This window comes from Glycine soja, chromosome 10, assembly GCF_004193775.1.
Source record: "Glycine soja cultivar W05 chromosome 10, ASM419377v2, whole genome shotgun sequence".
NCBI classification, from domain to species: Eukaryota; Viridiplantae; Streptophyta; class Magnoliopsida; order Fabales; family Fabaceae; genus Glycine; species Glycine soja.
In genome coordinates this window covers 15,523,489-15,536,779 of record NC_041011.1, presented here as the reverse complement: position 1 = coordinate 15,536,779, position 13,291 = coordinate 15,523,489, and the positions used below count along the sequence as shown (strand labels likewise).

The following is a 13,291-nucleotide window of genomic DNA, read 5'->3' as shown; positions in this document are numbered from 1 at the left end:
TAATTATGATGTTTAACTAGCATATTTTAAATATGGTTCTTGGATATAATATGTTGATTTACTTAATTATTTTATGTCATCTTTCCTCTCTTGATATGATTCTTATGCATAATGGAAATCATGAATATGTATATGTTCAAGAAAAAGTGTTCCATATATTTTTTGGCAAGAGGATGTGAAGGAAGAGTAGAAAAATTAAATTTACAATACAAAGAATAGCATAAATTTCGAAATTACTTGATTAAAGATGTTGGAATGTCCAAGGAGCACTCAACAAAGTGAAAAAAATATTCAACCATTCATTTTAAAATGAGTAAATCTACTTGTTACAATAATGCTATGCACAATGGGATACTAGTTAGGCTAAAGGGAAAAACAAAGGTAAGAAATGTTTTGCTTACTCATTTCTTTATGAAAACATGAAACATGGTAGCATGAAAAGTTCATGTAAAAATGTTTTGACAGTAGAATTCAAATAAAAAAATATTTGTTGATTTGAATTCTACTGTCATTTGAGCAAGTGATGCAATTCACAAGAGAATCATTAATCTAGGTGAATGCTCAAACACTAACATGGATATTGATTCGTATAGTGAAAACAATTTCCTATTGAACACAGTATCGAGTTGCCAGAAGATTAGTTGTCTGACAAATCACATGGTCCTACAATCTTTGGTAGGTAATTAATTGATTTTGATGGACAAACAATGGACAAACAATGGCCTCTAATGATACCTCTGAAAGGTATTGTGGATTCCATAGAAATCTAGTTGAATTCACTATAATAGAACTATGGAATCCCTACATGTTATCCAGATCTTAATCCAAACATTCTCACATATTTCACAGAGCTATTCATGATACTATTTTTCTTTGTTGTTGTCAAATGTCACCTTTTCTTTCAAGGTACCTTTTTTGTGCGACTCCTATTACGATTCATATTTTCTCTCTCTTCATCTTACATGTCTTATGACTAAAGATGGATAAACCTCCTACAAAGTATACAACCATAATTTTCCATATATTTTTTGTAATGTCTTTCCATTTCTATGAAATGTTACAAAGAATTTTGGTCATTCTTGCTTTGCACCAAGTATGCTCTCTTTTAGAAGAAGTTGGGTTGGAGATTAGATTTGGTCTTGGTTATCATCTATAACTTAACTGGTCATGGTTTTAATCTTGCTTCTCCTATAGATCTTATCCTGGATGTTGGCAAATTAGTTGTTCGCCCGCAAGCTAAAGATGTTGTTCTTTCTGGCTTTTTCTTTGTGGTTTGGGCGATCTTTAATTGCCACAATCAAGCCTGCTTTCATAATCTTTTTGTCTCATAGCAGCAAGCAATGATCCTTATGTTTGCTCATATTTTGCTTGTGGGCCAGTTATCTTACTTCAAGCTGTATAACATCAATATTCATGAACCCAAGGCTGGTAAAACCATTTCATGGTTCCCTTCGCTATGGTAGGTTATTTCATGATTACTCTGGTGCTTTCTTAGGAGGATATGTTTTATATGTGGGTATCTTTCTTTCTTTTCAGCTGAACTAGAGGGAGCTTTTTGGCTATTTCTATAGCTCATTCCAAAGGTTGGGGCAAGCTTTGGCTGGAGGTGAATTCTCTTTTAGTCCTCAAGGCTTTTAATGTTATCACTGTGGCTCCTTAGGATTTAAGAAATGTCTGGATGAATACTTTATTCTATTGTGGCCCAAATGAAGTTTTGTGTCTCCCATATTTTCCGAGATAGTAATGTATGTGCTGATCATTTGGCTAACTATGGTGTAGAATTACTCTATTATGTGGGAAGATAAACTTTGAATTTGAATTAGGTGTACAAGGGGAGATACTTGGTGTTGCAAGGACAGAAAAATAAAGGTAACCTTTGCTATTTGGATGGACAAGCGTTGAAGAGAAACCATGATTGCAAAGTGAAGAAGAAAATGAAGTGTTTTAATATTGTAGAAGTGTTGGGAGATACTTCCGTTGAAGGAGGACTTTGTTCACTTTTAAATTGATTGAAGGATATTTCTCTTTTGGCTTGAGGCGGAGAATTGTAGTGTTTCAAGCCAAAAAGATAAGGTGTATTTAATGCATAGTGGGAATTGAATTTTTATCACTAAGGTTTATGTGGTTTAAATGCAAAGTGAAAGATTGCATTTTACTAGATGAAACGTATTTGAATGGATGAATTGGAAGTTGTTTTTGTTTCAACTTCCAAGAGAACTTATTTATTATAGTCAGTGTCAATCTTCACTATAAATAGAGAAGAGAATTAATGGAGAAGGTACGCATGAAGAGAGTGTGTGTGAAAAGAGAGATTGCGAAACAAAGTCACTTTGTTGAGAGAAAAGTGTCTTTGTGTGAGAGTGTTATCATTTCTCGTAACCGTTGAGTGTGGTACTTAGGTTTGTAAAGTGATACACTATTTGGGGTGAATTACAATCTTCTAATCAATTTTGTGATAGGAAAATATTGTTGGGACAGTTCGGTGGACGTAGGTAAGAGGTGTCGAGCCATGTTAAATTATTGTGTTTGTTATTATTTTTCTTACGATGTAATCTTTGTTGTGTTCTCACGATCCTTTGTAGGTGTGAGTAATTTTGTTTGAGCGTTGATTATAGAACAAATGTATACCTTCCTTTATACATGTTATTTCACAAATTGTTAATTCAGATAACATCCACATTCCATTTATAATGGTCTTGCTAAATATTGCTCTTTATTCTTGATAAATTATGATGCTTACAAATTCAATGAATATGGGACCATAATTGATTACTATCTTATAAAGTTTTTATAATATTGAATTTATTACACTTTTAGAATGAGTTAATTTGCTCAGTGAAAATGATTTGGATGTGTTGAATTTGAAGATTTGGAGAAAGATGAGGTTTCAAAAAACAAGGCAAAACAAACAGACATAAACGAGGTTCAAGAAGCATTAAAAACAAGGTATAAATTTTTTTAATAATCCTCCTATTTATTTACTAGAGTACTACTAATAAATTTAGTCATTTTTATACTTTTTAGTGTATATTTAATTTCTGATCAACTATATATCTTTAACTTTTGCATTAATAGTTCTAAGAAGACTACTTCGGTAAAAAAGAAAGAGACAGTAGCGGGAGAGAGTTCAACATCTACAACAAAGAAAAGAAAAACTTTACTAATTAGAGCTTCTAATGACATTGATGTATGATAAGCTACTTTTTTATTCTTAATTAGTGTATATTTACTTTTTTATAACCTGAACTTATAGTTTACTTCTGAGTTTGAGATACCATGTAATAATTTGTTAATATATCTTGTTTGTAACTACTGGTCTTTTTTGCTTGTATCCAGGTCATTATAGAGCTGCGTAAGAAACGTCGTATGACAAATAAAAGCTCTGGAACTAATTAATATTGACCAATGACGAGACAATCTTAAACTATATATTGGGATGCCTCTAATTGTTGTTTAATTATTATGCCATTTTGATTTTGTTGTTGCCTCAAATTTCTTGTTAAACTTTTCCATATTTTTCAGTTCCTCAATTTACAACTAGAATGAGAATCAAACATGTCATAAATGCTTGAACTTTAGATGATAATTTGCAACTACACATTTAGTTGGAATTGGTAAGAATTTTTTATTTCAATATTCAATATTCAATTTTTCTATTTCTTTTATCACTAATTGTGAAAGTTTGTTTATAAAATGTGAGATCAACACTTCTAATCATTCTCGCATCATTTTACCAACAATTACATAATGGAGAAAAATTTTCTCTGTTAAGTTTATAATTATTGGTATTAATATGGTATTAATAGTATCATTCACCATATTGACTTCATCTGTTATTGTCAATTCTCTCTCAATCTGCTTATTCTCTTCAAAGGAAGACTAGAAATTCATTTTTTCTATATCCTTTCTGTAACCATGGCTTGGTTCTTGCTTCTTAGTCATTGATTAGTGTGAACTACAAGTCTTAACCTGGGATTACATAAATTGGAGTTTTTCCATCCTTCATACATTGTGCTTATTATATAGATCCTTATCTATTCCGAGAACAATGAGGAGCAAGCCAACCATTTTCGTTCAAGTCTTCCATTTTCAATGAAGATGCTCATACGAAATTCTAAGATGGTGTTACACCTTTGAGTTGCTTGCTTGGAAGGACTGTGCATTTACACCTTTAAGCCACTTGCTCGAATTAAAGATGGTCTTACAAAACTTATATCAAACATTGGGAGACTCAATTTTGTAGCTTTACCCACTCATTAATACAACTAGCTTATTGCTAGCAAAATCGAGTCATATTCATAGTTCTGATGCTTTCAATGTTAAATTCCTTATTGTGGTAATGCTTCTTCTGATGATGAGATGGCTTTAGATCTGAGGATGAATCTTCTCTGTAGAAGCAAGCTTCATGATGATGAACCAAGCAATGTTGATGATGCCAAAAGCCCAAGTGATTGATTCAAGACTTCAAGATCAAGCATCAAGAATTCAATTCAAGGTTCAAGATTCAAGAGAAGAAATCAAGAAGAAACAAGTCAAGACTTCATATAGGATAAGTATTAAAATATTTTTTCAAAAACCAAATAGCACAATTTTATTTTATAAAAGAATTTTCTCAAATTTTCTAAAGTTACCTAAGTGATTACTCTCTGGTAATCGATTACAAGTTGGCAGTAATCGATTATCAGTGACCAGATTGGTTTTAAAAATGTTTTCAAATGATTTGTAACGTTCCAAAATTATTTTCAAATAGTGTAATCGATTACACTATATTAGTAATCGATTACAAGTGAATCTGAACGTTGGAATTCAAATCCAATTGTGAAGAGTCACAACTTTTCGTAAAATACATTGTGTAATCGATTACACCATTGTGGTAATCGATTACCAATGAATAGTTTTGAAGAAAAAGTTAAGAGTTATAACTCTTAACATAATTTTCTCAAAAGTCATAACTCTTCCAATGGTTTTTTTTTACCAGACATGAAGAGTCTATAAAAGTAAGACCTTGGCACGCATTTTACAAGCATCCAAAAAACACATATCTCTTTCAAATCTTTTCTGACCATTGCCCATTGTTTTTTCTTTGCAAAAACTCTTGCCAAAAATGCTTTCTAAACTTTGGTTTCAAAACTTTGTTTTTCCTGCAAGTGGAAATTCTGCAGAAAACAAAAGTGTGCTATCTTTTCTTCCTTCTCCCTCTTGCCAAAAGAATTCAAAGGACTAACCGCCTGAGAATTCTTTTGATTCTTCCTTCTCCCTTTTGCTAAAAGAATTCAAAGGACTAACCGCCTGTGATATCTTTTGTTTCCCCTTACAAAGATTCAAGGGACTAACCGCCTAAGAATTCTTTGTCTTAACACATTGGAGTGTACATCCATTGTGGTACAAGTAGAGCGTACATCTACTTGGGTTGTAATACTGAGAACAAGAGACGGTACATCTCTTATGGATTAGTTCAAGTGGAGCGTACATCGACTTGGTGTTTCAAAGAAAACAAGGGAGGGTACATCCTTTGTGGCTTTTTGCTTGTAAAGGATTTTACAAGGTTAAAGGAAATCTCAAGAACTGGTGGTTGCTTGGAGACTGGATGTAGGCATGGGTTGTTGCTGAACCAGTATAAAAACTTGTGTTTGTTTCCTTCTTCCCTACACTCATTAATTTCCGCTGTGCACTTTTTATTTACGCTTTACTTTTATCTAAGTTATTGTTTCGATTCCTTACTTTCTCATAACTTAGTAGTAAAACCAAATTGAATCTAGTAACATTAAGAATGATAAGTTTTTTAATTAGTCAGGACCCGTTCATAATTAATTCAACCCCCCTTCTTAATTATTTCGAGGCCACTCGATCCAACATTCTCCACCCCGAAGAGGATCCTGCAGTGCAAGATTGACCAAACTTGACCAAAAAAAGTCATCTGTGTCCATTTTTTTTCAAAGGAGTACACTTTTTCGAATGGAAACGACCTTCTAGGGAGACTACATTCCCTACTAGCAATGTGTTGATCAATATTTTAGCCAAATTCTATTGTTAAAGGATAAAATTGGCAATTTTATCTTTATTGTTTTTTAGCCAAATTCTATCATTTAAGAGACCATTAAATACCCTTTGCACATTGTTCCATTAAAGCCCTCTACTTATTATATTTTTTTTATCTGAAAAACAAGACCATACCTTCTCCTACTCTTGTGACTATTGCCATAATAATTCAAAAACAATAAATCGGGACTGACGACAATGCCACCTTGAGCACCGTCATGTACAAGGTATGAAATAGGTTGATATCTTCTACCTGAATTGGTGACAGGGGTATTAGCAAGGTACAAAATATTTTCACTTGTAAAGGAACACAAACACGAGTTACTGTGTTGATTTGATTAAAAGAAAATACTGAAATGGGAACTAATCTTTTGCTATCAACTTACCATAAGCATTTAAACTGCTTAATTAAATTAAGAGCAAGCTAATGATTTTTTTTGTTTCAAGTTTTCATTGTTGACAACTAACATTGTTAATTGATGACCGTGATGCATGTTTGTGCCAGATCATTGACAATGTTTCATAATGCAGAATAATTTATTCTTTTGCAGCATTGTGATTTTTCAATCACAATTGGATTTGATAGGTTCCGATTAAGGCAAAAATTATGATATTTGCTTGATCAACTAAAATGTTCTTTGTACATATTTTTCTGTGTATATAATATTAATTTATGTATATCTAATTTTTAATATTTCTATTCATTATTGTTATTGTATTTTTCTAATTATCATGTGATGTCTTGGGTTTTATTTGTTAGGTTTTTTATCATTCTAATCACATTGGTGATGATGTTAATTTAACTGTGATTCTATTTTTCTGATGATATTAAAGATGTACTTGTGATTGATACAATCCAATTCAATATATACCCTATATTGTGTATAATATTGTTTGTATGAGACAGGATTTTTTTTCATGAAATACATGAGTGGTGGATGTACACCCACCACAATTGAAGATTATGAATGAGATCCATTTATATCAATAGCTATATTCAATCTCTAATTATAATTATTTTACATACTTTTTTATTTACTTATTTTATATAAAAAAGCGATTAATGTGAAATTAATAAGAATTTAATTATATGAATTTAATAATATAAAATATATCATTTAATAAATCATTAAAAGAAAACTACATTTGAAAAACTGATTACAATAATTAATACTATTAATATAATATATTTAATACCATTAGAGATAATTTAATCCTTTTTTTTCCTTTTTTCTACATCATACTTGATAACTCCTTTTAGTGCTTATATGTACGTAGCGAATCTATTGTGTGAGATTTTCAAAATTAATCAAATGTTTTTGTAGTGACACTACAAAAAGTGGTCCTTTACTTGCAATCACAACCATCTGCCTTAAAAATCTTAATATGAAATATATATTTCAGTAGTTCTATACTATTTGAACATTTTAAGTGTTTTTCTTTTTCTTTTTTGACACTTGTCCCAACATGTCACTTATGATTCTTATTGTGGTGGCATGTTTTCTGTTTATCGTGTCACCTTCATAAATATTAAATATAAAGTATTTGAAACTACAAATAAAAATAAAACCCAAAATAAATCCTTGAAAACCGATGTTTATGTATGATAAGTTAACATCGTTTTCTTCTAGAAAACCGATGTTAACGTTAACATCATTTTGTTAACATCGATTTTTTTTATTGAAAACCGATGTTGAACTTACATTTTAAAATATATGAGATGCAAGCCCCATTTGCTCGCGCTCTCTTCTTCTCCATCTAAGCTCTCTTCTTCTCTGTCTAAGCTTCTTCTTCTCCACCTAGGTACGTTTCGTGACTCTTTCTTCTCTGTAACATGTTCTATTGAATACCTAGGTATGTTTGGGGAACTTGTGCTCACTGCAAGGACCTTTGTTTGTTTCTGCTACAAGGATTTGGTTTGTGGAACTGGTGCTCACTTTGCAGTTTGTTTGGGGTGTTCACTCATGCTCACAGGGTCTCATTTTGATTGAGGTAAGTCGTGCTCACTTTGCAGTCCTTTGAATGCTTAATGTCTATTGTAATGTGTATAGCACCATGGCTGCCACTTCTCACTTTGAGTGCGCTATTCCAATACTTGTGACCACTGCAGTTTTGGCAGAGTTTCCAAAAGTAGAATAATGGGTAGCGTAGTGTAGTGTAGTGTTGTTCATTTTGATTGAGGTAGCATAGTGTTGTTCATTGGGGCAGGGCATGATGGGTAGCATAGTGTTATCACAAAACCCCTAAATACTTTGCTAGATCAGAAGTGAGCACAAAACCTGATAAATGACTAAGATGTCTTGCTACATGATGGTTAACGTTATGCATTGTATCTTCTTGAGCCAAAACAATGTTGTGAGTGCATGATTTGTCTCCCAGTGACAAAACTACACTTGTAGGGATCAACCAAGCTTCCTATGTGCATAATACTTTCGTATTGAGCATTTCTTTTTTATCTATTCCAATATTGCACCAGCAAATTAAAAAGGCTATGTGGATTGGTTGACTAATTAATTATAAGCAACGACTTGTATTTTGAACTTAATTATATATATGTTTTGGTAACATGCTGTCTTGTTTCATACTAGTATGTTTTTTTTTTCTTAATTTTTCGCGTTTAAAACATAAATACTTTGATGATAAGAGAACAAAAGTTCACTGCTTAATTGACCTCATGTAAATTTGATTTAACAAATCCATATGATCAGTCCCTCCAACTCATTTGTCCATTAGTACTCAGTCGATCATTTGAGACTAAATATGGTGATTGTTGAAGAGTGAATTACTTATGAATAAATGATTTTCCAAAGTTCCTTTCTGCATAACTCATAAAGTAGAAGCCTGTTTTTACCATCGGTGCAGTAACCAATAAGTTTGACTATATTTTCATGGTGAGGCTAACCAATCTGTTGGATAAACAAGGAGTTTTGGGACTAGGAAAACCTACAGATAGGTCGGATCATGAGGTCGATGATCCCTTATATCTGATGACATTAACCATCCCACAACTTTTTCTGAAGCCATTGCAGGTTATGTGGGATGCTACTGTGTTTGGGGTGTTTAATAAACACTTCCCCTTGGACATAAAGAATGAAGATCTGTCTAAAATAGCACACGGTGGTCAATGTCTCAGCATATCTATTATACAGTTGTAGATTCTGTAAGTCAATTTAGATTATTGTTAATTACCTAAATTGTTGTTTTAAATTCATACATAATTTACTTTGTGTGAACAACAATAGGCATATGACTGAGACAAGTATGCGAGCAGGGAATGCCGATGTGTATGGATTCCTCAAGCCATAGTCCATTCAGAGATCTAGGCAATCGTAATTTGAATCAAAAAGATACATGAAGAACTGGATGTCTACCTAGGAGCCTACCTGAATGGGTAAGTTAAACTAAACAAATGAATTTAAATAATGTATAATACTATAATAACCTATATTGGTATCCACTGCAATGCACATTGACAAATGGTCATCATTTTGCCTAAGGAAAATCTTGTCGTCTGGTTTTGTTCGTTGCATAATAGGCCAGACAACTACCTAAAAGGAATAATTAATAGGTCAGTGTTGTTTTTCAATACATTTGCATTAGCATTAGTCAGGAACATCAATATTTTAATTGTACAATAAGCATCCTTGTTTGTATTCAACAGTGCTTTGAAAGGACTTGATGATACTCCACAACCTAAATCCAAGGCTGGTGCTAGGTGGATTGTTGTTAAAGTAAACAATGCTTCTACTTATATTTTATGTATGTGTAGAAAAATTTGTAGTTAACGTTGAATATCTAAATTTCGTTATGAATTTAGTGTAATAGACAAAAAGGAAGCACTGAGTGTGGATATTATGTGATGCATTGGATGTCAATTATAATCTTAGGAAGTTTCAAGAATAATTGGGAAACGGTAATTGTTTATTTCAAACAAATTTGATTTTGTTATGAAGGTGTTTTGCATCCAATGGGCAAAGTATTATCTGAAAGTTAGAAATGAAACTTGGGATGTTAGGCAAATTTGTAATTTTACTTTACTTAGTTTACTAGCTTACTTTAAATTTTTTACAATTCATGTCTCCTTTTAACATTGAATATTCTTTATTCATAGTTATTAATGAATCTGTCATGTAGTTTTCCTGCTTAAAACTGTTTCAAAACATAATGCAAATTAAATATGTTATGCTGTGTGGTCTGATTTAAAATTTGCAGGTTAATTTTTGGGTTTCACTATTAGAAAATACACTTTCAACATCGGTTATTTAGAACATTCTACATCAGTTCTAAAACCGATGTTGAAAGTGCTGATGTTGAATGTATCAATGTTAACATCGATTTTGTAAAACCGATGTTAACATATATATGACAACATCGGTTCTCTAAATAACCGACGTTAAACACAATGAACAACAGCAAAAAAAGTGTACGCATGATGAACGTTGACATCGGTTTCGCAGTAAAACCGATGTTAATATGTTATATTAACATCAATTTTCTAGAAAAACCGATGTTAATGTAATATATTAACGTCGGTTTCCTACGATAACCGATGTTAATATATTCCATTAACATCGATTTTGCTAGAAAACCGATGTCAACGTTGATGATGCATACACTTATTTAGTGTAGTTCTTTGTGTATAACATCGGTTATGTGTAGATAACCGATGTTAATATTCAAATGTTCACATCAGTTATTTATAACTAACCGATGTTAATGTACTAGAGTTGACATCGGTTATCTACAGATGACCGATGCTAAAATACAAACGCTAACATCGGTTATACACAAATAACCGATGTTAATATACAAACGTTAACATCGGTTGTCTATTACAACCGATGTTAAGGTTCATGTTGACATCGGTTTTGTAAATAACCGATGTTGTTTATCATATTAACATCGGTTTTTGTTAATAACCAATGTTGTTTTCAAGTATTTTTTTTATAAATACTTTTTATTTTTATAGTAAACCCAAAATTGTACCTGTCAAATCCAATTTCAAGCCCAATTCACAGCAAATAAACATTTTATTCTGCTTTCAAGCAATTTTAATGATAATAAACATCAAATAATTGATTTATCATAAAGAGCAATCATCAAATGAATTCAATGTTCATATTACATAGAAAATGTAAAAAATGTTAAACCAAAGTAAACTAAGGAAAAAACCACTGTCCCTAAATCCTAGGCCTGATCTCTAACTTGGAGATAAAACTGTGCCCACTGGATCCGCAATGCCTTTAATCTCTCTGGCTCCAATGGTCTAGGATCGTTCAAATACTGCATGATGAAATAAATCATAATAAGTTAATAATGTAATACAAATTGTAAATAAATCGATTTTGTTTGAAATAAACTTACCGCTTCCCAATTATTCCTCAAAGTTCCTAAAATGATTGTGGACATCCAGTGCATCACATAGTAGCCGCACTCAGTACTTCCTTTTTGTCTATTACACTAAATACATAATGAAATTTGGATATTAATTAAACAACTAGTGTATAGACACATAAAGAAATATATATAAGTGGAAGTTTTATGTAAATGACGTACCTTGACGACAATCCACCTAGCAGAAGCCTTTGATTTAGGCTGTGGAGCATCATCAACACCTTTTAAAGCATTGTTCCAGATGAGTAACCTTTTAAAGCACTCAGTACTTCCTTGGGCAGGATAACCACCATCTGCCAATGTCCGCTGTAGTGGAACCTAAAATGGGTTAGTACATTAGTAAACATTAATTAAATTTTGTTATTTTGTGACTTACCCATTTAGGTAGGCTCCAAGATACACATCGCGTTGTGAACTCTGCATCCAACTCTTTATGTAACTTTTAGATTCAAATTGCGATTGCCCAGACCTCTGAATGGACTGAGGCTCGAGGAATCCATAGATATCACAATTCCCCGCTCGCATACATGTTTCAGTGAGATGCCTGTTTATGTTAAGTCAAAGTTAAATATTTATGAATTGAAAGCCATAACTTAGGTAAATAAAAGCCTTTTATATAAAGACTTACAGAATCCACAACTGTAACACTGATATGTTGAGACATTGACCACCGTGTGCGATTTCAGAGAGGTCTTCGTGCTTTATGTACAGGGGGAAATCTGGATTAACTACCTCACACACGGTGGCATCCCATCTAACCTGATAAGGCCTCAAGAAAAGCTCTGGGATGGTCAATGTCATCAGATAAAGCGGATCATCGACCTCCGGATCGGGCTTCGGAGGTGGTTTTGGCGAAGACACAACTACCTGTTCATGAAACAAAGTTAAATAGCCAAATTTGAGGCACGCTTAATGAATTAATTTAAAAAGAAGAAACATATAGTAAGGACAATAAGTACCTGGTTTGATAAAGACTTGATCAGATGTGTCAGCCAAGCAAGGAAGGTGTAAAGTGCCTGCCCCACTAAGGAAACCTCAGCAGTGGGTACAGGAACTGCAGCATCTGCATCTTTAACCTCGTCCACACTCACCTTTACTTGGCCAGGCAACAAAGGAGTGTTATGAACAAGAGTGGATCCCTCATAAACACTCCCCATGGCAACCAGGCGGACAGGATCTTCTTCTATGTGCAAGACGCACCTGTCAGAGTCACCCGTCTCAGGATCCTGTCCTGAGGGATCAACACAACTCCCCTTTGTGCTTACTCGAGGACCAGAGGGACCAACCAGAGGCTCAGGAGGCACTGCAAGTCCCAGAGATTGCATCTGCGACTGAAGCTGGGACTGCATGTGGCTGAAGGATGCCATGACCTGCCTCGTCACTTTCTCTGTGATGGACTCATCTAGCTGGTCCCTGATTTGTTGGGTCAGCTGCTGCAATTCGTCAGGAGGCAGGGAGGAAGTGTTGCGGGACATCCGTGGAGCCAATCCAAAGTATTGCTTGATGGTGACACCGGCTCCAGCAGCACGGACTCTGGACGTCCAATAACAGCGGTGAGAACTTCCTGACGTCCACGGGGGACGAAGGATCCCTGTGTGGCCTGCTCCTCAAAGGAATCCTGCACAGAAAACACATAGTGGTACATGACATTCACAAAATATTGAAATATAATTGTAATGGTTAGTTGAAAATGACTTACAATCTTCACAGCGATTTCCTTTGCGGCCTCAGTCATCATTTCCCTTGTTTTCTTCGTGCGGGCCATCTTCCACTTCACGTGGGGTCTGACCGGGAATGGAGGGTCGATGACGCCATCAATGCTTCCTGACTGTGCAATTTCCTCCAGCTTCTTCTTCAT

At 33.7% G+C, this 13,291-nt stretch overlaps 1 pseudogene; it reads left to right on the top strand.

Annotated features, from left to right (window-relative positions):
* Positions 1–13,291, top strand: part of LOC114371457 — a 59,530-nt pseudogene that overhangs the window by 19,071 nt on the left and 27,168 nt on the right.